Source organism: Vicugna pacos, chromosome 27, assembly GCF_048564905.1.
Source record: "Vicugna pacos chromosome 27, VicPac4, whole genome shotgun sequence".
NCBI lineage: Eukaryota > Metazoa > Chordata > Mammalia > Artiodactyla > Camelidae > Vicugna > Vicugna pacos.
The window spans coordinates 14,199,734-14,220,645 of NC_133013.1; the positions used below are offsets into that span (position 1 = coordinate 14,199,734).

Here is a 20,912-nt window from a genome sequence, read left to right on the forward strand (position 1 = left end):
CATATGATAATTCTATTTTTAACATTTTGAGGAACTACTGTCCAGTTTTCCATAGTGGCTGAGCTATTTTATATTCCCACTAGCAGTACATGAGTGTTTCATTTCTACATCCTTGTCAGCCCTTGCCTTTTCCTTTTCCTTTTCCTTTTCCCTTTCCTTTCCTTTCCTTTTCCCTTCCCTTTCCTTTTCTTTCCTTCCTTCCTTCCTTCCTTCCTTCCTTCCTTCCTTCCTTCCTTCCTTCCTTCTTTCTTTCCTTCTCTCTCTCTTTATAATAGCCATTTTAAAGGGTGTGAAGTTGTATCTCATTATAGTTTTGATTTGTAGTTCCTAATGATCGGTGATGTTGAACATATTTTCATGTGCTTTATAGCCATTTGTGTATCTTGTTTGGAGAAATGTCTATTCAAGTACTCTAACCATTTTTAAATTGAGGGTTTTTTTATGTTTAGTTGTAGAGATTCTTTATATATTCTGGATATTAACCATTTTTCAGGTATATGATTTCCCGTATTTCCTTCCATTCCATAGATTGCCTTCTCTTTTTGTTGATCGTGTCCTTTGATGTACAAAGTTTTAAATTTTGATGTAGTTCAATTTACCTATATTTTCTTTTGTTGTCTGTGACTTTGATGTTAAATCCAAGAAATCTTTGCAAAATCCAGTGTTGTAAAGATTTCCCCCTGTGTTTTCTTCTGAGAGTTTCATAGTTTTAGCTCTTATTTTTAGGTCTTTGATCCATTTGAGTTAATTTTATTATTTGATATATGATAAGAGTCCATATTCTTTCTTGTGCATGTGTATATGCAGTTTTCACAACACTATTTTTTGAAAAGACTGCCTTTCCCCATTGAATGGTCTTGACCCTTGTCAAGAATCATTTGACTATATATGCAAGGATTTTTCTGGGTTCTGCATTCTATTCCTTTAGTTTGTATCTTTGTTTTAATGCCAGAATCACACCATTTTGATGACTAACTTTGTAGTAAGTCTTGAAATTGGGAAGTGTGAGACCTCTAACTTTCTTTTTCAAGATTCTTTTGGCTATTCATGGTCTCTTGAGATTTCATATGAATTTTAGGTTGGATCATTCTATTTTTTCAAAAACATTGTTGAGATCTGGTAGAAATTGGATTAAATCTGTAGATCACTTTAGGTATTGTTGTCATCTTAACAATATTGTCTTCCAATTCATCAAAACAGGATGTACATTTATTTATGTTTTCAATTTCTTTTTAGCAGTGTGCATAAGTTTTTATAGCAGCTTTATTCATAATAGTAAAAACAAAAAACTGGAAATCACCCATATGTCCTTCAGTGAGTTAATGGTTAAACAAACTGTGGTGTATCCATATGATGGAATATTATTCAGCAATAAAAAGGAATGAACTATTGATATATTCAACAGCCCAAATGAATCTCCAGAGAGCTATGCTGGAAAAAGCCAATCCTGAATGCTGCATATTCCATTTACATAACTTTCTTGAAATTTTAAAATAACAGAAATGAAGGATAGATTAGTGGTTGCCAGGGAGCAAATGGGAATGAAAGTGGGAGGGCGGTGGGTGTGGCTACCAAAGGTCAGGAGGGGAGGGATCCTTATGGTGATGGAAATGTTCTATATCTTGACTGTATCAAGATCCATATCTTGGCTGTGATATTGTACTTGAGTTTTGTGAGATGTTAGAATTGGGGCAAACTGGGTAAAATTTACGTGGCATCTCTCTGTATTGTTTCTTACAGCTGCACATGAACATACAATTATTTCAAAATAAAAAGTAATTTAAAGGAAAGAAAAAGGCATACATATGTGCAATACCTTTTAGAAAGATTTCCATGAAATATATCAACAATGAAAGAAAATTCAATGCTATTTGGTAAACAACTGGCTGTAATGATTCACTTTTCAAGGTCTCTTGAGAGCCAAGGGTCTTTGCTTTGTTTTAATGATGCTCAGAATAAAAGTATTTTGCTGCAGTCATAGCTCTGGATAACTGTTGCTATTAGAAACTAATTGTCATCAAAGATAACGTGGAGAATCTGTCTAGCAGAGAGTGACATTGTTATCTAAGACAGATAACCATGAGTGCTAGCCTGGCAGCGTTACCTAAATGGCCCTGAGCAGCTGATCAGGTGGGCGCCTTGTTTGCAGTCTGCACTTGCATGACCCTGGAATGAGTTCCTCCTTAAATGTTGAACCCTGGGTACCTCACTTGCCCCATCCTAGTCCTGGCCCTGCTTCCAGTCTTAAAAAAAGCTAGATAACCTGAACAAACCAGTTTCTCAGCTGTGAACTAGATGAGTGATTCAAGAGTATCTCTAACGTTCTCATTCTAAGGTTAATAATAATAGCTACCGAGCATGGACTTCTGTTTTAGCAATAGGCATCTTATTTATTAACTTATTTTATCCCCACCAGAATCTTCAGAGGAACATCTTATTATCATTCGCAATTTACAAATAAGAAAACTGAGTGTCAGAAAGGCAAAAGGAAATTTCCTAAGAACACACCACAAAAGGGTGAGGAAACTGGAAAGAGGGTGACCAGTCATCCCAGTTTGCCCAAGACTGAAGGTTTTCCCCAGATGGGGGATTCTGGTGCTGTGAAACTAGTCAGGCTCTATGCAAAATGAGATGAGCTGGTCACCCTTGATGAGGGACCAATCCTAGATCCGTATGACTCCAGACTCTGTATGCTTTCAGCGGCACCACACCACCTCTCAGTTTCGTAGAGACCCCCTGAGAATTGTAACTATTAAAGTAAGTGAGAAAAAATCATGTGTTTTCAAGGAGAAGTGAGAATAAAGACGCTGCCTGGGAGCACAGGAGAAAGTGGTAGGCAAGGAAACCTGTATTTACATTCTATATTGTTCAGTTTCAAAATAATTGGTGAATAGAAAGAATGGCAGACAAGCAATTAAACTTGAAATGTATTAAGGTGAGAGCATAAGGGAGAGGAGCATGGAATTTATATATATATTTAACTGCCTTATAGAAGTTTTAATAAATAATGTATGCTGCTTAGAAACAAATGCTAATAAAATAAATCTAGGAGGATAGTTTGCCGTAGGATTTGAGATCAACAGATGCAGAACATTAATCCAAAGACTGGCAGAGTTAATGGCCCCACACGCAAGAGAGCTTGCTTTCTCAGAATTGCAGCTCGCACACATTTAACCTCCCTTCTCTCCATAGCCCTGCCTTTTGAATAAGTGTTCCTTTGCTGAAAAAGTGTGATGCGTTCCTCAGGGAGCAGGGTAGCACATCAGGCAAAACACAGAACAGGCAACAGCTTGGAGAATGCCAAACCCAGTGACCGCTGGAGCAGAGTTGGGTAGCAGATGTTGTGTTACCATGGCAACCGGTGGGCGGCTCCAAATGAAGAAGGGACTCAATTTCTAAGGACTGAGACCTGAGGGAGACTTTAACCCTGCTTTTCTCCAGAGCTTCATGGCTTTGGAAATGTTGAGGGCAAAGGAAGACATAGGAGGGGCTATCTCAGTTTTCTGTCCTGACTGCTCTTGTACTGTTGGTAAGAGAGAAAGACACTTAAAAAAAAAAAATCAACCTCCGACAGAAAACAACCTGACAGCTGTGAATTAATGAGTTGCCTTGCCTCCAGGAGCCTTGATAATCCCCCTCCCAGTTGAACTGGTGGCTCCTCCCACAGCCTTCCTCCACTTGCCTCTGCTCTCTGGCTAAGTAATCCTGCAGAATGACAGCCTGTAGGCAAAAAGGTGGTTTGGAGTCCACTTCCCTCCCTGCTCTCTGGCTCTCATATTCTGCCCCAAGGCACAGGTGTCCACTGGTCCATCACTGAAGGAGCCCAGCGTCGATTTAGCATGACTCACGTGCCCACCAGGGTTGCCAGGTGCAGTTGTGCACACAATCCCCGAGACACTGCCCTGAAGGGGGCCCTTAAGATACCACCTTCGAATTGTTCTCCATTACCGTTCCACTGCCTCTGTGTACTCTCAGTTAATTTTCCCCAGAAAAACCCAAATTATCTTGTGAAGAGCACGCCTATACGGCATTCTGCTTTTGCTGTCATAAAGCCTTAATTTTTTTCAAATGTAAACAATTAAAATATCTCTTGATATTTTAACCCTGTTTTGGCATTTCTTTGTTTTTCAACACTACATTGTGAGCCTCAGAAAACTAGCAGTGCTTCCCGGCCTCCCTGAGCCTCCGGAGGCCCTGGCACACCCGTGCCGTGCTAGGAGGAGCACGGGCTCTGAGCAGGCAGGTTCTGCGACTTTTCCAAACCCCAGCTTCTGTTTCTGGAGCAGGGGTCTCCAAAAGCAAGCCACCGGGTCGCAGACAGGAAATATTAAAATTTCAATTATTTTTCATCTCACCCTATAAAAATCTTATTTCTGTATTTCTGTCATAGTGTGTACCATATGGTCATGCAGTGGCGTGTGTGGGTGAATGTATGTACAATCTTAAATGTAGTAAATATTTATGGAGCTTGGATCCTGTAATTTTAAAAACAGCTTCAATTCACATATCATCTGACTCATCCATTTAAAGTATACAATTCAGTGACGTTTAGTGTGTTCAGACAGTTGTGCATCTAACACCAAGATCAATATTAGAACACTTTCTTTACTCCCAAAAAGAAACTCCACACTTGTTAGCTGTCACCTCACCCGTCCCCCCAACCCCCTTTCCAGTCCCTGGCAACCACTCATGTACTTTCTGTCTCTCTAGATTTTTCTATTCTTGGTACTTCACGTAAACAGAATCATACTTATGTGGCCTTTTGTGTCTGAAATCTTTCCCTTAGCATCATGGTTTGAAGGTTCATCCATGTCCTAGAATGTAGCAGCTCTTTATTCCTTTTTATGGCTGACTAATATTCTATTGTGGAAATACCATATTTTATTTATCCACTCATCATTGCTCTTATGGATAAGCTACCAAACTTTGTCATAGACCCCTGATCTATATCGTCTACGTATTGTAGGCACTGTGCGTCAAAGATGATATTCAGAATACTCCATAGTTGTTCATAGATGAACAACAAGGGATGCTGTTCGTGCTGGGACTGGATTTTGGAAGCCCACTTAGTACCCAGATCTACCCTTCATTTGCTGAGACCCAGGATGTTGGGGGCAAGTTGTTCAGGGGGCTCAGGGCACAGGCTGTTTACCAGCTGTCATGGAAGCATTTCAATATTTTAACAACGGGTGTGGCTCTGTGTGTACACACAAGCTGACGTCTTCCTGGCAGCTCAGCTGTGAGGGTGAAATGGGGCCAGGCACGTGGAAGGAGCACGCGGTATCCTGCCACAGGTCGCGAGCACAACTGTCAGCCTAAGGTCGTTGCTCCTCATTCTTCCTGTCTAGGACTGCTCCCCGCAGGCGAGTGAGTCCCTCTCCTTGAGCCTGTTTTATGACACACCTAAAGGCAGTCGTAATGTCAGTGGCATGGACAAGCACATCCCATTCAGATGTGAGGGAAAATCTCTTGCATGGTCCCGGCGATCCCTTCCCTGGAAAAAGAGGAGGGTGAACCCGGCCGGAGTCTGATGGAACGGCCCGGACGTGAGGCCACTGAGGGGCAGGAAAGAGAAAAGTTCAAACACAACCTACCCTTTCCGTTCCCTGCTGGCTTGTATCCCCAGAATATTCTCTGATTCAGTCTAGGGCCTGTGGATCACTCCTCATTTTTGCCATTAAATCACAGAATTTAGGAGGAAACGGAGGCCCAGGTAGAGAAAGTTAGTCGCTGAAGATCGCTCGTGAATAGCTCGCGTATGAAGAGCTGAGCTGAGAGCAGAGGTTTCCGGATTACAGGCTGGAGCTCCTTCCCATTCGCCAGCCCCGCGAGAAAAGCCAGTTTAAGAGCGTTGACTGAAACGACCGTCGGGTTCGGTACAACAAACGCTGGGCTCCGCCGAGTGCCTTCTCCACCCAGCAGCCCTGCCCCGCACCTGCTCTGTGCTCGGCTCATACTCACAAAGTCACTTCCCACGCCCAGGCGCTTTCAAGCCTCACTGTCACCACGTGCATTGAAGGAGTTTAATCACAGCGGATCTTGGCTGCTGGAGGAGGGTCTGGATTGGAAGCGAATAACAGTTAAAGGTAGAAAATAATGCTTATGAGAATGGACTCAAAGGACTTAGTCTAAAGAAGAGAAGGATGAAGGGGCACGTGGAGGACGTTCTAGATGCTCTGGATGAGAGAGTCACTCACAAAGGGAAAAGGAGGGGCTGCTCACTGCCCAGAGATGGAGGAAGGGAACACGATGGGGTTCAGGCAGCTTGTGACTGAAAGTGTGGCTCTTGCAGATGACATCTCATGGATGGGTTAGGGTTTATTTTCCCAGGAAGGTTTGTCACAGTTCCTTTTGGGTATTTGAATGCACTGACCTACTTGGCTATGTTTTCTTGAAAGGAGAGACAGGAATTGGATGTAAAACAGAAGTTCCTGCTGGATGGTGTGAAGGATGTCCCATGTCACCTGAGCCAGGGCACAGTGTCCCCTGCCCTACTCCTCCCACCTCTGTGTCATTAACTGGGATCCTGTAGGGTGTCCAGACCCTCTGGGACTCCTCAAAGCATTCAGAATCTTAGGGGCTTTGAGCTGCAGGTAGCAGACAGCCCAGCTCCAGCTGGCCTAACCATTAAGGAGAGGGGTTATCTCCCGTAACGCGACACAGAGAACTAGGTAGGTCAGGATCTCGGCGTGGAATGATGTGAGCTGCTGATCATCCCCAACTGGGTTCTTCATCCTTCCGTGCAGGTGTCCTCAGTTCCTTCATCCTAAAACTTTCCTTGATGGTTGTCAAGTAGAAACTAGGAGCAGCTGGAGTCACATGAGTTCTTACTCACAAAAGAGAGAGAAAACGGCCACTGGCTTCCCAGTCATGACGAAAAGCCATTCCTTTTCACCTGATTGGGCTACCTTAGGTCAAACACACCCACTCCTAGGGTAAAATCAGTCACCAGGGAAATACCATTAGCTAGTCAGCTCTTTGCTTTTAGACCAAAGCAGTGCTGTTGGAAGTTTGGGAGTTAACTGGGATGCCCACTCCATTCTATTCCATCAGGACAGACTGTCACACAGGTGCCTGCCTGGGCGAGGACCAAGGCTGCGACCGCTGACTCTCAAAGTTATCACCTGAGGAAGAGGGCATTTCTGAATCCAAATTCTGTCTTCTTTCTGCTACCATTTATGTCACACTCCGAAACTTCTATCATTCGAGTGACACCTTCACATTATTTTTTTGCAGTATCAGCAGACCATCTGTGATATTTCTTACAATTTTTCTTTAAACAAGCTCACTTCTTTTTCATAAGCTTGTTTAAAAATGAAACCTCATCACCACTGGAAAGAGGAAAACTGTATCTCTTGCCAAAATTGTAAGGTTGCCATAAAAACAAATATGATAAATGATGCTAACGAATTTTATCTAGACGCCGCCGGTGCCTGCAAAGGTACTGATCCTCAGATGGCTTCTTTAAAGGGGGGAATTTGCAAGTGTTTGGGAGTGTTAAAGACACACCAGCGCCCAGCAGAGACTTTCTCTTTAACCGAAGGAGATGAATGGAAAGAAATTTGAAAGTAGAATAACTTTCCCACTGCATGACTCAGTGTTACTTGATGACAGGCCTGTGTACCACATCTTAACAACCGGTGTGATTAACCCATAACCAAAGTGAATAACGACTTTTATGTCATCATTCTAGCTGGGTAATATTGAGACTAACTACGTCTCATGTACCATTAGTGACCTGTGCCCTCCTTTTGGGGAAACTGTCTGTTATGGTCTGCTGCCTTCCTTCAAGCTTCACCCCTCCTCTCTAGTGCTAAGGCAGTGAGAGCAATTGGGAAGTGAACGCACTGACGTCGTTTGTGACACGTGGGCCTGTTATGGGGACCAAACTATACATGGATTTCTTGAGCACTTACCGTGATTTTAGATGGTGTAAGGCAGAGCCCCTGCCCTCAGTCTAGGTGAAGAAAGAGGACCCGACAAGTGGGATGAAGAAGGGGAAAATGTGAGTGTGGTTGAAAGAGCAGCCTCTGCCTTCCCCTCCGGTAGCTCAGAGATAGTCTGAGGTGCCTGGTACACTTCGGTCCCTGGCTGAAGTCCGAGGGGTGAGGGGCGGGGACTCGGGTCACCTCTTGGCTCCCCTAATCTGGAGAGGATTTTACACCCCAGTGAAACTGGAGTCAAGAGCCCCACACCATCTGCTGCTCCTCCCCACTTTGGGGATGCCAGCCAAGCCCCGGGGAAAGAGATGCTGTTTTGCCTTCTTAAAATAATAATAATAATAATAAACTTTAGTGAGCAGCATAGCTAGGGGGGCTTTAGCTAAAGCAGCTGTGGGCTCAAGTCTCCCTCCAAAGCTCAAGAAGGCCAGCCTTTCAGGGGGTCTCAGGCAGACTCTGGAAGCAGGAGGAAGAAGCAGGATGTGGCTGCTGCTGGGGTGGGCAGAGGCCTGGGGTGCCCTCCCTGTGCGTGGAGGATGCGGCTCCTGAAGAGAGGCTGTGTGGAAGGGCAGTTCCATTCGCTTAGTCTTAGAAGATCCCGTGGGCTAGTTGTTGGCGGGGTTGACTCCTTCGTGCCGGCGCTGCCTGGAGCCCTGTGCTCACTGCAGTGGGAGGATGTCTTTCGGAGGAAGCAGAAGGGGTGGGGAAGTGAGCGCACACCCTGCCCTGAATAATGACTAACCTTTCAGGCTGTACCTGTGAGCTCTTCCTCTGGGCCACCCGCAGGGGACATGGCCGCCCTTTTATCCGAATGTCATTCATCCATCATCTTCTCTGGGGCTTAGTGAACGCTCAGGCCCCACCCAGGTCACCCTGTGGCCCACTGCTTGGATCCCACCGAACATGCCCCCTCCTCCCACGTGGGGCCATGGCTACCACGCCCCCCTGTCGGTCACAGACCTCCTGCTCTTACGCTCCCTCTGGCATCAGTTGGGTTAGTAATCTCCCCTTCTTGCCACTCTATCAGACTCAGCTTTTAAATTATTTAGCAAAACCTGACTAACTCAAAAGAGGTCTTTTCATCTCTCTGTTTAATGTGTTTTATTACCTTACTAGGTAAGGCATATGGGAGTTTCTTATTGATTTTGGCTGGGACTTGGAAAAATGTTTTACATCTTTGTGGCTTGCACCTGACTTGGGCCCTGCTCCTCAAACCAGCTTCCCCCGCCCCCAGTACTGCCACCCCCATCACTGGTTCCCCCCATGTGGTGAAAACAGCACAGATCAGGGAGCTAGACAGACAATGTGAGATTCTGAGGTGAGGCAACCCCTCCAACCCTCATACTTCTCATCTGTCACATAGACATAGCTATAAATGTCACAAACTCAGAGGCACAATGTGTGTGATTTTACTTTCTTATAAAAATTTATGTTTTGAGTCCCTATTCCATATGTGGAAGAAATAAAATGTACTATGAAATAATTTGGGATTTCTTGCCCTCTCCCCGGGTTTGTGCTTCTGTTCTGAGGGACTTATCTAAAAACATCATCATTCCAAGGGCCCGGCTGCTCGTGGATGTCACCTGGGGTTCTGCTGAGCTGTCCTTCTCATGCGGGTCTCTGTTGTCTGTCCATGCAATTTCCGGAGAGTCTCCTGTTTGGAGGGTCCCTCTGGCTGGAGCACTCTCCTCTCCTTCTCAGCATTTTGGGAGCACAGGTATCATTCTCTGACCCTGCCAAAGGCTCCCCCACCCCACAGTGGCGTGCTGGTACATATTTAACAACCACCTCTCCCTCCAAGAGGGAGGTCTTGATTTGCTGGGCTTGCCGATTGCCAGGGTATGACTACTCAGCTCACAAAATTCCTGTCACTGTACCAGTCAGCCCTAGCTACCCAGCTCCAGGATGCCGCGGCATGCCGCATCTTGTAACCAGCTCTCCGGAAATGAACTGCCTCCCTGTCACACCACCAGCAGGTAAGACAGAAGTCTTCCTGCTCTCACGCCCCAGAAACAAATCTGGGATTTTTTTTTTCCTACCTGCTCAGGCTCAGCCCAGGGGGGAGGCCAGAGGGCCACATTTGCAGGGGCTCCCCTTCAATTTTGCTGTCTCTTTGTTTCTCTTCTGACTCCTCCTTCCTCCAGCCTACGGCACATTTTTCTAGCTGGTGGGATGGCTTTGAGGTGGAGGTAGTGACTTCTGCTATACTCCGTCCAAGTCTTAAGCTTGAGTGATTTCGTTGCCCAAGGGGCCTTGGCTTTTGAAATGGCTCTTTGCTCTCTGTTCCCACATCCCTCTTCCAAGCAACTGACACAAAACAGCCCAGCTGATTGAGAGGAGAACAGGGTCAAGAGAGAAAAGTAATTACAAAAAAGAAACACTCATCAGTATCTCTGGAGCATTATTCTATCTCATCGACACAGTAATATTTCGCTACTGTGGGAGGAATAAATGAGAAAAGACATGGGAAGAGCTCCAGGCAAAGGATGACGGAGAAGGGATCCCAGGACATGGGTTACCCTGTTCTCTGCTTCCACTGGTTTGCATTATATTGCGTCAAGCATGGCTCCTGTGAGCACCAAGCAGCCGTCTCCCCGCCAGCCCCCCGCCACCTTGAGAACGTGGCACTGTCTGGGGTCAGAGTGGACGCTGTTTCTTTCCATTTAAAAGTCAAGAAAGAGATACTTGACTTGACAAAGTATTTACAGATCTTGTGTACAGTACGTTTTACCCAAAGAAGTCAAGGAGTAAAGGATGATGGCTTGAGGGATTCACGCATGTGTAAATTGTTTGAGACTCTGTTTTAGCTCTCATCGAATCCGTGGGTACAAGGTATGTTAATGAGCATACTGTCCATTCTAAGGGACTTGCCATCGTCTTGCTTTGTGCTCTGGTTAAGTGCGTTTTGGGCCTCAGTCTTCCTGCAAGACGCACATCCCTGAGGACAGGACCAACACGGGACTGTGTTAGTGGTTAGAAAACAGATGATGAATTATTTTCTTGATTCCCTCGTTTCATTATAATTTTCTCCCTATAAGAAGCTACCCACTCAAGAAAGAGATGGAAAATGTATATTTCCTCAAGATCCCACTGCTTGATTTTCGGCTTATAGCCCTCTCTGGATCTATCATTTCTACTGGTTCTGGTCTAAATGACCTTGGGAACAGGGACTGCTAATTGCTCCTTCTCTGGGGGAGGGACTGGAACCTGATACTCCTATTCTGGCTTCACTCAGAGTCTTCAGCCATGGAGATGCCCTTCACCTTCCACAGCATGTGGCTACTTTTAGAAACAGAAGTGGTCCTTGGAGAAGGGGGCTTGCTGTACGCTGGCATGGGAAAGGAGGGAGATTTCCGTTTGTCTCATCCCCTGAAGCACAGACACTCAGCATGGCTTCTTTTGGTCTTGAGGAGACGGAAGTGAGAAGGAAAACTGGGCAGAGAGGGTTGGAGATCATTGGTTGGCGATGAACCCCAGCGCATCAGCATTCACACTGGATTTTGTGAGAACCAGCTGACTGAAACCCTGGGTTGGTCCTTGAAGGAAATAGCATGGCCAGGTTCCAGCCTGCAAATCAGATCAAATGCAAGGCTAGGCCCTTAGCATGGGGAAATAACCGAAGGGACTCTCAATTCTAATTTTTTTTTTCTTTTCAAGAAAAAGTGAGCTGATACCTTTTCAGCAATGAGGTTATCTGGAGGTTGGAATGGGCGAAGGAGGCTCTGTAAACCTTGCTGCCGATTCACTCTGAGGTTTGAGTCTCAATCTCTAAGCCTGTATGAAAATATTTTATAGGCTTAACAGACAACATGTTTCTAGTTATCCGCATCACCCCCCAACCCCTCGCTTAAAAACTTTCAGGGCTTTTCCATTTGAACTAGACTGTGAGACATTTATTGCCTCAATAAAGGGTTGGTAGAACAGAAAAGGGGAGGGGAGCATTTAAAAGCTTGGCCTTTTGAGTATCAAAATTCAAGGCCTTGGATGTTGCTCATTGTCAGGAGCAATTTCTCCCCTCTAGGTAAAAATCTTCTGAAATAGGAGAAGAGGAGGATAGAATAAGAGGGTGGGCAAGACACAGAGGTAAACCCTGGTGTGGGTTCATGGAAGGTATTTTGAGCTCCTGCTAATCCTTCCGGGGTGCAGTAATGTACCTATGGAACCCCCAGGTCGGTTAAAGGATGCTTCAAGAGTAGTTGAGTCTTACTGCTAGACTGGAGTCTGGGGAAGTGGCAAGTTAGTAGGATCCTCTTGAGGCCAGCGTCGTGTGGAAAGGAATAGCTTAGGGAAGGCTGCTTGGCAGTTCTTTAGGCAGAGAAACATCCTGGAATAGTCTTAAGAGTTTCTTAGAGCTTCCAGCAATGGTAGATGGCAGCTGAAATGCCTTAGAGCCCCGGAAAAGAGTGTGGAAGTGGCTGAGGTAGAGCCAGCTTTGGGGAGCCCAGCGATGGGGGGCTGTGGAGGATGGAAGAGGACCTTACTTCAGTCTCTATACCTTGCAGCAGATGTGTGTGTGTGTGTGTGTGTGTGTTTTCATGGAGAAGAGAAAGAAGTGGTGGCTGCAGCTTCTTGAGGGATCCAGACTAATCCTTGCCCAGAGACACCTGCCAACCCTTTGACTTGTGGCCTTCTTCCGTAGAGGTTCCACCTCCTGGACCCTTCATCTTCAAGAGGAATGTAGTGTGATGTTCTAGGCCTGCACCATCCAGTACAGTAGCCACGAGATGAAAGTGACCAGTTAAGTTTAACTTAATTGAAATCAAATTAAATTAAAAACTCAGTTCCTCGGTTGCACTAGCCATGCTTTGAGTGCTCAAAAAGCCACATGTGGCGAGTGGCCACCATATTGAAAAGCAGGCTGCAGAGCATTTCCATCATCACTGGAAGTTCTGTTGATCAGTGCTGTGGCCTTTGCCACTACGTCTGCTAAGACAATGACAACTGACCACTTTCTCCTCCCTGGAAACACACACATCTACTCACAAGCAGGTTGAGTCCAGAGAATTCTGCCACCAATCTCTGAGCTAGCATTTTCCTGGATGTGATGACCTTCAGTTAGTGAAGGTTTTTTTTTTACTGACACTTCCTAGTCTCCACACTGCTCTCACCACCACCATCATTTCTGACACTTAGATACTGAATACAAGCAAGCCAGCGTCATGAAGGCTCAGGGTGGGCAGTCAACCAGGGCGTTTGCCTGCTCCTCCAGCAGCTGTCTCAGATGTCAAATCTCTGCGAAGTCTGAAGCACTTCATGACATGGGTACCCCAGGACTCACAGGGTTTCTTGTGCCCAGCAGAGCCCACAGAGTTGTGAGAGACATCGTGCCTTGTGTGGATGGTGTTAATGGATCCTCCAAGGGGCTGGCTGTCTCGGTCAAATGGGAATAGAAGGCTTTCCATTCAGAATCTAAAGTTACATCAATTCCAAGAATCCACCATTCTCAGCAAAAATAACTGATGACAGTCTTCTAAGACTGGAAAAGGAGAGGCCAGCACCCTCTAGTGGAGACAGAAGTCACAGGCGTTGGAGCTAGGACCCCCGTTCCGTCCATTCTCAGCAGGGGCTTTGAACACCTCTTTCCTTTCCTGAAAAATGAGATAACCGTACCTACCATATTGATTGTGGAGATAAATGCAAAATACCTAGGATGGGGGCTGCAATATAAATGGGCCTTGATAAATAACAGCTCCTGTTTTTATTTCTCTGCTGCCCTCTGGGATAATCTGCATTTTTAGGGTAGATCAGTAAGAGGGAGGAAACAGCAGTGGCTTCCTGCACCGCAGGTCACTCGACCTTGCCATCTGGCATAAGGAGATGTTGTCTGGCTTAATTTGCAAAACCTGCTTCACATCTCAGGCTGCACCTGGTTTACTCTGGTGGGTGTCAGGCTTTCTTCAGGCGTGGATGTGGTTTCACGTGCCTGGAGGGGCGCATTTCAAAGCAATCCTTGGGGTCTGCCTTGAGGGTCTTTTGGAGAAGGAATCCCAAATATCTTTCTAGGAGAGTTGAACATACAGTAGGCTTAGGGCACAGGTTAGTTCCACCTACTGTGAAGTGACCTCCAGATCCACTGAAATGGGTCCCAACCCGAAGTTCAGGGTGCCCCTGAACTATGGGAGTCTGGGAGAGGGTTTTGGATTATTGCCAGAGGAGATACTGTCTCTCAGGCAGAACCTGCCCACGTGGAACATTCCAATCTGCTGAGGAACATGCATTCCTCACCTCAAGAGATCAGAGGAGACTGATAACCCCAAAGATCCTCCAGACCTACTTGCCACTGTCCTCCCTGAGGCTAGCCAGATTGTCCAATCATAGTTGTCACCTGGAAACATGGACTGAGAATTGATACAATGTCTGCTATGTCCCCAGGGGCTACAAATTCTCCTGTGGCTTCCCGGACCAATGCAATCTTACCTATTTAAACATGAATTCCTAGTCTCCCCAGACAGGGGTTGGGCGCTTATCTTGTCCCATACCCACTTCCAGATCAGGAATTGACTCCTGATTTTCTTGCGAAAGCAGAAGTAAGGTAGTGGAAGGAAAAAACACTCAAATCTTGGAGGAAGGTACACCAAGCTCTTCACTGTAGCTTTCTTGCTGGTCAAGTAAACTTAACTCCTGCAGCTCCAGTTGTTTCTCTGGGTTGTTGGAGAATCAAGAAAGATCAGAACTGATTGCAGAAGAACCTTGAGAACTCTGAAGTCCTATGTAGGCGTAAGGAATTGCCAGTCCAGAGTTGCTGGCTTAGATTAGGCTAAAGGAAGATGGAAAATAACAAGACACTTCCAGTGATGGTCTTCCTCATGTACTCTTAGGGGAGACATAGTCAGTCATGGATGATGTGCATGGTTAGAATGGTTCTGAGAATCAGAACTTCCCCCTGGCAGTGTTATTTACCTTCTTAGGCTACTGGACAGATAATCCACCTTAATGCATTAAAATATTTAATATACTTTTATATGTATAAGCATTGTCAGGACTAAAAATTTTAAAAATACATAGACATTATCTGTAAGGAATATCTTTCAACCCAGGAATATAACCCATGGACCTAAACATGATTAATATAATGAATGCTGTGAGAGTAAAGGATTGGGAGATTTAGTGGGAAACGATCACTCCTGGTGAAGTAGTAGTGGGGGGCAGTGTGGATCCCCACAGACTCATCACTGAACTTGGTGGTGCATTAAGCCTTTCCCAGCCTAGCGTCTGCTGTGAGACCCCAGTGCAGGGACCAGCCTGAGTTTAAAAGATGCTTTAATATGATCATCCTGGGGATAAACTGGGATGGGTAAGACATCACATGGGAGCTTTTATGTGAACTAGATATTGAGCCTTTGGCAAAAAGCCAAGCTTAATGAGCCAATCCTAGAGAGCACCATGGTTGCCTATAACATTTGTACTCGATGTTGAAGGATGAGTGGAATTTAAACCAAGGGAGGCAGCAGGGTTGTAAGAAGGATGTCAGGTCAAAGGAATTAAAGCTGAGTGCCCGGCCATGTTCCATATGTAGGTCTTGGTGGGGAAAGATTAGAGGTTAGCCAGGAACTCAGTTCTTGATCATCAAGGATTCTGAAGACCCAAACCCTGTCATGTCATGGTACCTCCTTCCTCTGTCCCCACCCCCGACCTTTATTTAGGGTAGGTGTTGAGAAATGTAATTTCTGAATCATATTATATGAACAATTAAAATTTTAATAGACATTGGAAAACTGTCTCCTGGAATGACTGTACATTTACACTCCAGAAGCATATGAGAAATCCAGTTGCCTTGTGCCCTGACACAAGACATTATCAAAAGAAATTTTTACCATCCTGATGGGTAAAGATGGTCCTCAATTGTTAAAAGGTCTGTATTTCCTCCATTACTAGTGAGTTGGAATACTTACAGGACGTTTGTGTTTCCTCTTAGTGAACTTCCCTTCATATTATTTGCTCTGTTTTCTATCAGATTTGCAGAGACCACGATGGGGATGGCAGCCCCTGACTTGTGTGATTCAGCAGTTTTGGTTGTTTCCCTTATTCTTGTCGATATATAGGGATTCATTGTATATTCTGACAGTAATTCTCTGCCTTTTATAGATATTTCATATGTTCTCTTTGGATTTTGTATATGCTATTTTAGAGTGCACAGATACTTTAATTTTGAAATGATCAAATCTATCAATCCTTTTATTTACAGATTTTTGTATTTTGGATCTTTTTAGGAAATCCCCAAACCATGAATGTGCTCTTGTTTTTCCTAAATCTTCATAGTTTTTAAACACTTTGACTACAAGCCATGGAGGATATGTATTCTTCACTGGTGAGAGGCAGTGAGTCCAATTCATTTCCAATTTGTCTCCCCAAACCATTACTCAAATAGTCTAGCGTTTCCCCAGTAATTTGAAATAATTTTCTTTAATGTATTCTAAGTTCCCCCAAATATTTCAGTGTCTGTTTGTGGCTGTTCTTCTGAGCCTTTGATCTCTGGATCGGGTTCTGTGCAAATGCCACAACTTCTTGAGTGCTAGAGCTATGTAAGCATGTTGAGTTTTTTGAGAAGGCCAGTCTTCTTCATGCATTGCTTGTTTTTCACTTTTATGTTCAGAATTACTATGGCTATTCTTGAGCACTTCCGTTTGAATTTTGTAGTCAGTTTGTGAATTTCCATAAAAACGCCTACTGAGATTTTGGGGAGGGGGGGATTGCCTTGCAATCATTTCAGGAGAAATCACACTTTCCGAGTATTTAGTCATCCAGTCTCGGAAGATGGTGGTAGTCTCTATCTTTCAAGTTACTACCTTTGTCTTTGAAGCTGGCTTTACAGTCTTTCTTTCAATAAATAATGCACGTTTCTGTCAGGCATTTTTATTATAGGTTACATATGTTGCTCTCATGAATGAGGCAGCACCATTATTATTGTGATTTTTATTAAGTATGAAATAATAAAACCTTTGTAAATGAACTCGGCTGAATCTAGCCTTTTCAGTAGCTGTGAATTTTGCTCTTTTAGAAATTTGAAAGCTAAGCAGGTAGGAATTTTCTGTTCATTAGTACCTGCGCAAGCAGCGGAACCATGTCTCTCCACTCAGTATGCCCCAGGTAGAAGGATGTGCAGGTTTCTACCAATAAAGGATGAGAGATGACTTATGAGATGCAAATTTGAGCCTACACGGGCAGAGATGTGGTGCCTTTCAGTTTACCACATTACTAACTTACGCACACCACTGCTGATGCTCTAATCACCATGATGAGCCATCCATTCACACTAGTCTCTAGAAAAGATGACCTTCTATTTTAAAAGAAAGAGAACAAGACAGTACAAGAATCTTTCTAATACCAAAAGTTTCAGGTAAATATTCGGAAAGATCATTAAATGGTCTCCCAAAGAGGTGGATGAGGATAGTACCAATTTCATTGTACTTCAGCTTTAGCCTTAACAGAGCGGATCATTAATGAACTTGGCTTGGTCTATGGGTGCATTTCAGTGCATCTTGAAATTCTCAAAGCTAACTATGGTCTGGACTCTGAGGGCATTTTTAAGTGCGCGGATATATCCATTTTCACTTCTGCAGTAGCTTTGTATGAAAATTTCTTTATCACGTGTGAAAATGTGAAAGTGATTGAACTGTTCTTCCAGGCCAGTAAAAGCTTGTGGCCTTCTCTGGCAACTGTCATGGAATTCGATAACAAGATGGTTTTATTTTCCTCTGTGACAGAAGTGAAGTAAGCACTACTGGGAAGATGCCTTTCCTCTTCTGGTTTTTTTCTGGTGGTAAAATAAAGTTTTATGCCTTTCTTATCTCTACTTCACAGAAGTATTTCAAGCACCTAAGAAATACACCGGTGTGGACTGCCACCCAAAATCATAAATGAACAGCTGCACATAAGCTCATGTAATTAACAGATACCAATTATCTTGAGGCCTTGGGAGTGATAAACAGTAGACAAAGATTTAGAAATAAAAATTAGGTCTGTGTTCCTAAGTATAAGAACAAGTAGAGTATTGGGCAACCCCAAAAAGGAAAAGGAAAAGGAAAAATTCCTTATCATTCAGGGTCCATAAATTTGGACCCCACTAATCATTTCTAGTTTGTTATAAAAAAAATTGATGAGAATTAAATAGTTTGTAAACTGAATTTTTAAAGCTATTTTGAGCCAAATCTGCATATGACTATTAGATAACTTGGAGCATTTAAAGACAAAATATTATTTAAATTTGCAAAGTGACTACATTATATCACGTTTTTGCCCACTACTTAAAATTCTCAAACCGGAAACATTATTCACTTGAAATACTTGCAGAATTGACTCTACTACAAAATCCTATGTCTTTTATAAATCTATTCTTCTGCACAGATCAAAACGATGAGTGTCTTTGTGGCTTATAAAATCATCTTAGTTGTAGCTTCTCTGAGGTACGTGCATGGTGTTTATAAGGGTTGGCTGCATGCTGATTTTTGGAAAGGAATTAATACATAATTTGAATTCAGAGTACAAGCTTTTAAAAAATATGATCCAGCTTGGAGAAGCGTTTCTGAAATACCTCTGGGGAATAAATTTCTTTTATTAATCCAATCAGCCATTGGGTGTCATTCTTCCAATTTAATTATGTTTATCTGCCAATGGGTGACTTTGCTCCTTATGCATGTAATTTCAGTAGGTGCAAATGGTGATGGCAAATAATTGTCCTCAGGGAGATAATTGCTCTTATAATTATTTACCCATGCAAGTTAGCTCAGTTAAAAATTCAATCCTTTGTCAGATAACCTGGCAATATAAGAGAACGTGTTTTCCACATACTCAAACGAAGGAAGAGCTGTTGCATTTCTGAGATGTCTTCCAGGTGCCAGGACAGTGCTAAGCGCCTTGTAGACACTATTTCACTGAGTCCCACGATCTTCCTCTGAAGGGGGTGTGATTACCTTCACCTTGCTGATGAAAAACCATGGTTGTGTAGATGGCAAGCGGGGGAATCCAGATTCAAACCCAGGCCAACAGGCTGGCATGAAATAATCCCTATTTCACAGGATGTTTGCAAGACTTCAGCGAGGAGGCAGCATTTGTAAAGAACTTGGCCCAGTGCTTGGTACACTGTTATCTTTATCCTTATGTCTGTCGTAGACATTTTACTTCCGCAGTCAATGCCTGGCTCCTTCCAGAAACCCATTCCAAAGGACAGGGCAAAACATCATGCCTGGGGCCTAAATGAGAGAGCAGGAGTGCTCTGGAGGCCTCTGCGTGCCCCACCTCCTTGAGAATGCTTCCTCCGGATGCTCTGGTCCTGAGGGATTCTCTCCTCTCTGAATTCCCATCGCTCTCACGTCTCTGTTTCTTAGTAACAGCGCCTGGACATAGAGTGTATTGTAGAGGTCTTGCTTTTCGTCAGTCCGGACTGTGAATTTATTCTGTTCAGGGCTTCACTGGATCTCCCCAAAGGTCCCATAGGGTAGAGGGCTCCACACCAGGCCCTGGATCGATACTCTTTGATTAAGTGTGAAACCTACAAGGTATTAACTACCTGAAGGTTAGAAGGTGCTGAGGGCTCGGGTGCAAGGCAGCTATTCATTATGAAAAGGTGGGCGACTTCTCTTGAGGAACCATCATCAATCATCAGTGCCTCCCGTTGGCTGGCCTTCCTTTTGCTGATATTAGCATAATGTGGTGGCGTATCACGCCAGGGGAGATCTTTTGAGCAATCGCCATTTTGCAGGGAGAAGTGATGTTTGTGAAGGGTGACATTGACTGGTTTTCTGTGCCCAAATTGAGGGAAAGGGGTCCCCAGATTGACTGCTGGTGAAGTTTGCGGTTATATTAAGAAGGGGAGACTGACACCTGGCACACTGGCTGCAGAGGCTTCCTGCTTTGTTCCATCACTGTCAGAGCTGGTGTGGAGGTGCGCAGGTGCACGGAGGAGTTGGGAGGCCGGGACCGTCCTTGGAACCATCCATCACAGAGAAGTGGGGATGCTCACCCTGCTCCTACCCCCGGTCTGAGCTCAGGCTAGGAACAAGGGTGGGGTTGGAGACTGAGGGTTTCCAAGGGACTTACCTGGTATGTGGGAAACAAGTGCTTACTGCAGGGGTATGAAGCCCAGGGCTGGCAACTGAGGGTCTGCCTGCAGTTGGAGCTGCTTCTTGAAGGGGAGTCACAGAGCCCAGGGGAGCTCCTGGGATGGGCTCCCTCTTCAGCTGGGCTTACCGGGGCCCTCCTGCCTGTGTGCCAGTACTTTGCAGAAGGGGCTCGGTCAGCAGTGACGGCCAGTGATGGCAGCAAGTGTAGCCATGGCACTTCTCTCTCCACTCCCACACCACGGTGTGGAGCCAAGTTTGGTGGCGGGCAGAGAGAGCAAACCAAGCTTCCGCTCCCTCTAGGCTCCCAGAGCCACGGGTCCATCCAGCCTGCCCTTGAGGGTGACGGCTTGAATGGAATGCGTGCCTGGAGTTCTCAGATGGCCAGGACCAAGCCTTAATAAGTAAAGCAAAGCTATTTTAATAAGGAACAATGACTCAAAAGAATGAAGGAATTGACTGCGAAGTCATTAAGGGAGCAGCTACGCAGCAGGAAAGGAGGCTTCCAAAAAGCAAAGTGGTAGCAAATATTGGTAAATGGAAGCTGGTTTGTATTTATATGGCTGAAGATGAGACATCTCAGTGAAACTCACCACTTCTTGAGCCCCACCAGGGCAGATGCTGGGCTGCGCATACTCTGATACGTAACTGGACTCTCACGATGTTTCTCCAGGCAGGCTGAAACCTTCCCAGCTCAGAGCTACATAGAGCTGAGGTTCGGAGTGGTGACTTGACTTGCTAACTTGCAAGGTTAGTAGGTAGCTGAGCTGCGTTGCAAGCCTGTTATCTGTGCTTTCCACCACGCCATTCACCTTCCTACTGCCCCGAGCTATAGAGCGCCTACTAGGTGCAGAGGACCTTGCAGGGTCCTGTCTGAACTAACTGAAAATCATGACCTTGCTTTAAATCTAACATA

The 20,912-nt window shown here is 44.8% G+C and overlaps 1 long non-coding RNA gene across 5 annotated transcripts in view; it reads left to right on the top strand.

The window, feature by feature from the left end:
• The window catches only part of LOC140689707 (uncharacterized), a 111,268-nt gene that overhangs the window by 69,668 nt on the left and 20,688 nt on the right, over positions 1 to 20,912 (top strand). Inside the window, exon 1 of one of the 5 annotated variants that reach the window (XR_012064761.1) lies at positions 5,872 to 6,086. The exons of the other annotated variants lie outside the window; for them this stretch is intronic. This is a non-coding gene — a long non-coding RNA (uncharacterized lncRNA). Of the gene's footprint in view, positions 1 to 5,871; positions 6,087 to 20,912 lie in introns of those variants that run through there. 5 annotated transcript variants of the gene reach the window in all.